Source organism: Anolis carolinensis, chromosome Y (genome assembly GCF_035594765.1).
Source record: "Anolis carolinensis isolate JA03-04 chromosome Y, rAnoCar3.1.pri, whole genome shotgun sequence".
In the NCBI taxonomy this organism is placed as follows: domain Eukaryota; kingdom Metazoa; phylum Chordata; class Lepidosauria; order Squamata; family Dactyloidae; genus Anolis; species Anolis carolinensis.
The window spans coordinates 1,147,882-1,155,225 of record NC_085848.1 but is presented as its reverse complement, the minus strand read 5'-3'; the positions used below and the strand labels follow the sequence as shown (position 1 = coordinate 1,155,225).

The 7,344-nt window shown below is 35.0% G+C and overlaps 1 protein-coding gene across 1 annotated transcript in view; it reads left to right on the top strand.

The window, feature by feature from the left end:
• Positions 1-935: 935 nt before the first annotated feature.
• LOC134292947 (sodium/glucose cotransporter 1-like) overlaps positions 936-7,344 on the top strand; it is a 32,162-nt gene continuing 25,753 nt past the window's right edge. Inside the window, exon 1 of the mRNA XM_062958832.1 lies at positions 936-1,005. The gene's annotated coding sequence lies outside the window, so the exon portion shown is untranslated. The remainder of the gene's footprint in view (positions 1,006-7,344) is intronic.

Below are 7,344 nucleotides of genomic sequence, written 5' to 3'. Positions count from 1 at the left end.
ATTATTATTATTATTATTATTAATGGCCTTTGTCCTGATGTCTTGCTCCTGGGCTGCAAGGATCAGGCCTTCTGTCTCCTTCTTCAGGGTCCCATTCGTGAGACAGAGCCAGGTCTTCTATTATTATTATTATTATTATTATTATTATTATTATTATTATTATTAATGGCCTTTGTCCTGATGTCTTGCTCCTGGGCTGCAAGGATCAGGCCTTCTGTCTCCTTCTTCAGGGTCCCATTCGTGAGCCAGAGCCAGGTCTTCTCCTTATCAGCTTTTCCTTCAATTTTGTCAAGGAACTTTCCATGCAATGTTTTGTTGTGCCAGCTGTCAGCTCTAGTTTGTAGTGCGGTTTTCTTGTACTGGTTTTTTGTCTGCTGTGCTTTGAGGAGTTTCTGATTTTTGACTTCAAGCAAAGCAGGTTCTTCACTTTGCTTTACATCTTCTGCCAGGGCATGTTCTTCTTCTTTGATTGCTTGTTTTACTTGTAAGAGTCCTCTGCCCCCTGATCTTCGAGGCAGATATAGCCGGTCAACATCAGGTATTGCTTGATTTTGTCATTCTTCGGTTTCCTCTCTTTCATACTTTTCAGGTTACTTGCATCTGATCTAAGTTTCTTGATTTTCAACTCTAGCCTGACCTTCCACTTTGGTTTTCCAGTCAATTTTCTTTGGGGCTGCCTTGGATGTAGAGCCCAAGCTCTTCTGTTACTATCACTGCTGCACTGTAGGCATTATTATTATTATTATTATTATATCATCATTATTGTTATTATTCCTTCTCTGTTTTATTCTTCTTCTTAGAGAATGATGAGGATGGTTCCAATCGTTGCCTAGCAACCACCTCCATCCAACTGACAATTCCAATTGGGCTACCTCATTGGACGGTGGGCTTCCCAGTGGGTGGGGCTTATGCTAGGTGGATTGGCAGCTTCCAAAGGCAGGGAGACCCCCGGTCTGCCCAATTCAGCCGGTGAACTGGGAGCAAAGCTCGGCCAGAAACTCTTAGGTTGGGATGACTCACAACATTCTCATTCACTGACGTGAGAGAAAGAGATGGGTGGTTGAATGGATGGATGGACAGAGCTAGATGGAGGGATGGATCTATCAATAGATATAGATGGATGGATAGATGTTGAGATAGGTAAGTAGATTTAATGATGGATGGATGGATGGATCTATTGATAGATATAGACACATAGAGATAGATAGATACAGAGGTAGGTAGGTAGATCTCATGATGGGAGATGGATCTACAAATAGATATAGATACATAGAGATGGATGGATGGAAGGATGGATGGATATGTAGATCTAATGATGGATGGATGGATCTATTGAGAGACCGAGATGAATAGATGGATGGATGGGTAGGTAGATATGATGGGTGGGTGGAGCGATCAGATCAAGGAGACAGATAGATACATATAAATAGATAGATGCAGAGGTAGGTAGGTAGATCCCATGATGGGTGGGTGGATCTATCAATAGATATAGATACATAGAGATGGATGGAAGGATGGATGGATGGATAGGTAGGTAGATCTCACGATGGATGGATGGATCTATTGATAGATATAGATGCATAGAGATGGATGGATGGATATCTAGGTAGGTAGATATTAGGCATGTGCAATCCATGAAAAAAAATGGTTCAGTACTCGCTTTAAAAGTAGGGGGCACTGGCGCTTCATTTCTAAAGTCATTTCTGAATTTTGAAGCAAAAAATTCAAAACTTTCTGATACTTCCGAATCTTTGTACCTCATTAATGGCGGAAGTGCATGTGCATGAAGGAAAACATTATTGTCAATGGGGAAAATTAAGGGGCTTCTCTCCCTCATTTTTTGAGCTATCCTGATGAAATTTGCTTCAGTGGTAGAACACAAAAACCACTGTTAGCCCACCAAATCTAAGAACATTTGATTTATCTTCAGATTGTTTGTGAATTTTTAAATAATAACAATCTGTTCCTGGTTTAAAAGTGTTATTTCCTGTTTCATTGGGTTGTCTTTACTTTGAAAGTCATTGTTCTACTTCAGAAACTTTGTTTTTGTGGCGGAAACTTGTTAAATTGGTGGAGATTGTCCCAGGAAACCTAATGTGCTATCATAGCACCATGTCCCTTGTGCAAAGACAAAGTTTTGGCAGTGTAAAGTTTTGCCATGTTTCTATGACAGAACCAATTAGGAAATGACATTTATCAGCCAGAAACAGAAATCACAGTACACCATCAAATCACTCCTGACAGATGGCCATCAGCCTCTGAATAAGGAAATCTGTTCCTGGTTTGAAAGTGTTATTTCCTGTTTCATTGGGTTTTCTGGAGCGGAGAGTGTGTGACTTGCCCAAGATCACCCAGTGGGTTCCCATGGCTGAGTGGGGAATGAAGCCACAATTGTAGTCCAACTCTCAAACCACTACACTACACCACGCTGGGTTCAGTGCTCTCAAATAGGGTTGAACTATAACTCTCTGATGCCAAGGTCAATCACCCACAAAGCTTGCCAGTATTCACAGTTGGCCATGTTGGGTCTGTGTGCCAAGTTTGGTCCAGATCCGTCACTTTTCTTCTTATCCCAGAATATATGACTGTGGAGACTCATATAATCCAGTTTAAATCATTAAGGGCCTCCACCATTTTGCTCCCTGGGGGAGCAGGAAGGTTATATAAAGATAGGTTGAAACTATGGAGAGGGCGGATGGTGGTGGGGGTAGAGAAGGGACCTATGTTAATTGCTGTAATATGTTTCATACATATGTCTATGTTTGATGTTTTATAGTTTTAATTGTTTTAATCTATAGTTGTATGTTTTTTATTTAAATATGTGATATATTTTTATATATATGTAAAGCATTGAATTTTGCCATGTATTATGTTGTAAACCACTTTGAGTACCCACAGGGGTGAGAAAAGCGGTATAGAAATGCAGTTAATAATAAATCAGATAATCCGGAATCAGATCCTGGGATAAAGGGCAGTGTAGATTCATCATGAGCTCCCTTCCATACTGCCCCTATATCCCTGGATTGGATTCCAATTCCTATGCTGCCAGATAATCTGGGATAAGAAAATAATCTGGGATTAAATCCTGGGATATAGGCCAGTGTAGATCTAGCCTGATTCCTCTTCTACACTGCTCCTATATCCCAGGATTTGATCCCAGATTATCTGCTTTGAACTGGATTTCTTGCTCATCCTAGTAGATATAATGATAATACTGTAATACTAATAACACTTTATTTATACTCTGCCTTCATCTCCCCGGAGGGACTCGGGGCGGCTTACAAGGGTCGAACCCAGATTAAAACAGTAACAATATAAAACACATCAAATGTACAAAGACATGTACAATTATAAAAACGGACATTTACATATACAGGTAAAATAGCAGACTTAATAACATAATTAAAACACAAGTTAAAAATAGACTGAGTAAAGTGCACCGTATAAATGATGGATGGGTGGGTAGATCAGATCAAGGAGACAGATAGATAGGAGATAGATAGATATCATGATATCATGATATCATGATATCATGATGGATGGATGGATAGATCAGATCGAGGAGAGAGACAGGTGATTGATTGAGTGATTGATAGATTGATTGAATAATTAATTGATGGATAGAGGAGTGCAAGGGAGGGGTGTGTGCCTTTCTGGAGGCCCTTCTTCTTCTCCTTCTCAGCAGCCATTGAAATCAATGAAGGAATGGACCTGCTTAATTAATTCTGGAGGCAAAGGGAGGAACTAACGAACTAACTAACGGGTAGAATGAGAAGAATGGCCTTCCTTTGGCCACCTTGGGGAGGTGGAGGGCTCCATTGTGTGGCTGTAATGATTAAACTCCTGTTGGGCGAGCCCACGCAAAGCAGCTGGCATGGCAGGAATCCACATCCCGCCAAGGGACCCCCAAAGGACATATAGACCAGACCTATCCCTCATTACTATCATTGGAACTGGATATCGATTTAGTATTGAAAGGCCCAATGAAGAAGGAGGAGATTCTTCCTAGGCTTTGAGTTAGAAGAAGACCTTCTAAAGGCCATTTAGCCTGGCCCTTATCATGATCATGATTATGATATTCTTTATTATTATTATTATTATTATTATTATTATTATTATTATTATTATTATGACACAGCAAACAACATAGACATGCTGGATTTCGTATCACAAAATCACAAGTCGAACACTTCCCAAGTGTCTAGGACTGTGTGATGTATTATTATTATTATTTTATTATGACACAGCAAACAAGATAGACATGCTGGATTTCGTATCACAAAATCACAAGTCGAACACTTCCCAAGTGTCTAGGACTGTGTGATGTATATTATTATTATTATTATTATTATTATTATTATTATTATTATTATTATTATTATTTTATGACACAGCAAACAAGATAGATATGCTGGATTTCGTATCACAAAATCACAAGTCGAACACTTCCCAAGTGTCTAGGACTGTGTGATGTATTTATTATTATTATTATTATTATTATTATTATTATTATTATTATTATTATTATTATTATTTTATTATGACACAGCAAACAAGATAGACATGCTGGATTTCATATCACAAAATCCCAAGTCGAACACTTCCCAAGTGTCTAGTACTGTGTGATGTATTATTATTATTATTATTATTATTATTATTATTATTATTATTATTATGACACAGCAAACAAGATAGAGATGCTGGATTTCGTATCACAAAATCCCAAGTCGAACACTTCCCAAGTGTCTAGTACTGTGTGATGTATTATTATTATTATTATTATTATTATTATTATTATGACACAGCAAACAAGATAGATATGCTGGATTTCGTATCACAAAATCCCAAGTCGAACACTTCCCAAGTGTCTAGTACTGTGTGATGTATTATTATTATTATTATTATTATTATTATTATTATTATTATTATTATTATTATTATTTTATTATGACACAGCAAACAAGATAGATATGCTGGATTTCGCATCACAAAATCCCAAGTTGAACACTTCCCAAGTGTCTAGGACTGTGTGATGTATTATTATTATTATTATTATTATTATTATTATTATTATTATTATTATTATTTTATGACACAGCAAACAAGATAGACATGCTGGATTTCGCATCACAAAATCCCAAGTCGAACACTTCCCAAGTGTCTAGGACTGTGTGATGTATTATTATTATTATTATTATTATTATTATTATTATTATTATTATTATTTTATGACACAGCAAACAAGATAGACATGCTGGATTTCATATCACAAAATCCCAAGTCGAACACTTCCCAAGTGTCTAGGACTGTGTGATGTATTATTATTATTATTATTATTATTATTATTATTATTATTATTATTATTATTATTTTATGACACAGCAAACAAGATAGACATGCTGGATTTCGCATCACAAAATCCCAAGTTGAACACTTCCCAAGTGTCTAGGACTGTGTGATGTATTATTATTATTATTATTATTATTATTATTATTATTATTATTATTATTATTATTATTTTATGACACAGCAAACAAGATAGATATGCTGGATTTCGCATCACAAAATCCCAAGTCGAACACTTCCCAAGTGTCTAGGACTGTGTGATGTATTATTATTATTATTATTATTATTATTATTATTATTATTATTATTATTATTATTATTTTATGACACAGCAAACAAGATAGACATGCTGGATTTCATATCACAAAATCCCAAGTCGAACACTTCCCAAGTGTCTAGGACTGTGTGATGTATTATTATTATTATTATTATTATTATTATTATTATTATTATTATTATTATTTTATGACACAGCAAACAAGATAGACATGCTGGATTTCTTATCACAAAATCACAAGTCGAACACTTCCCAAGTGTCTAGGACTGTGTGATGTATTATTATTATTATTATTATTATTATTATTATTATTATTATTATGACACAGCAAACAAGATAGACATGCTGGATTTCTTATCACAAAATCACAAGTCGAACACTTCCCAAGTGTCTAGGACTGTGTGATGTATTATTATTATTATTATTATTATTATTATTATTATTATTATTATTATTATTATTTTATGACACAGCAAACAAGATAGATATGCTGGATTTCGTATCACAAAATCACAAGTCGAACACTTCCCAAGTGTCTAGGACTGTGTGATGTATTTATTATTATTATTATTATTATTATTATTATTATTATTATTATTATTATTATTATTATTTTATTATGACACAGCAAACAAGATAGACATGCTGGATTTCATATCACAAAATCCCAAGTCGAACACTTCCCAAGTGTCTAGTACTGTGTGATGTATTATTATTATTATTTTATTATGACACAGCAAACAAGATAGATATGCTGGATTTCGCATCACAAAATCCCAAGTTGAACACTTCCCAAGTGTCTAGGACTGTGTGATGTATTATTATTATTATTATTATTATTATTATTATTATTATTATTATTATTATTTTATGACACAGCAAACAAGATAGACATGCTGGATTTCGCATCACAAAATCCCAAGTCGAACACTTCCCAAGTGTCTAGGACTGTGTGATGTATTATTATTATTATTATTATTATTATTATTATTATTATTATTATTATTATTTTATGACACAGCAAACAAGATAGACATGCTGGATTTCATATCACAAAATCCCAAGTCGAACACTTCCCAAGTGTCTAGGACTGTGTGATGTATTATTATTATTATTATTATTATTATTATTATTATTATTATTATTATTTTATGACACAGCAAACAAGATAGACATGCTGGATTTCATATCACAAAATCCCAAGTCGAACACTTCCCAAGTGTCTAGGACTGTGTGATGTATTATTATTATTATTATTATTATTATTATTATTATTATTATTATTATTATTATTATTTTATGACACAGCAAACAAGATAGACATGCTGGATTTCTTATCACAAAATCACAAGTCGAACACTTCCCAAGTGTCTAGGACTGTGTGATGTATTATTATTATTATTATTATTATTATTATTATTATTATTATTATTTTATGACACAGCAAACAAGATAGACATGCTGGATTTCTTATCACAAAATCACAAGTCGAACACTTCCCAAGTGTCTAGGACTGTGTGATGTATTTTCGGATGATGTGTGCAGATCCCAGCAGGGTGGCCTTTTGCAGTTGGCAGATCGTAATATTGTCAATGTCTATTGTTTCCAAATGCCGGCTGAGATCTTTTGGCACGGCACCCAGTGTGCCCATCACCACCGGGACCACCTGCACTGGTTTCTGCCAGAGTCTCTGAAGTTCAATCTTGAGGTCCTGAGAGCGG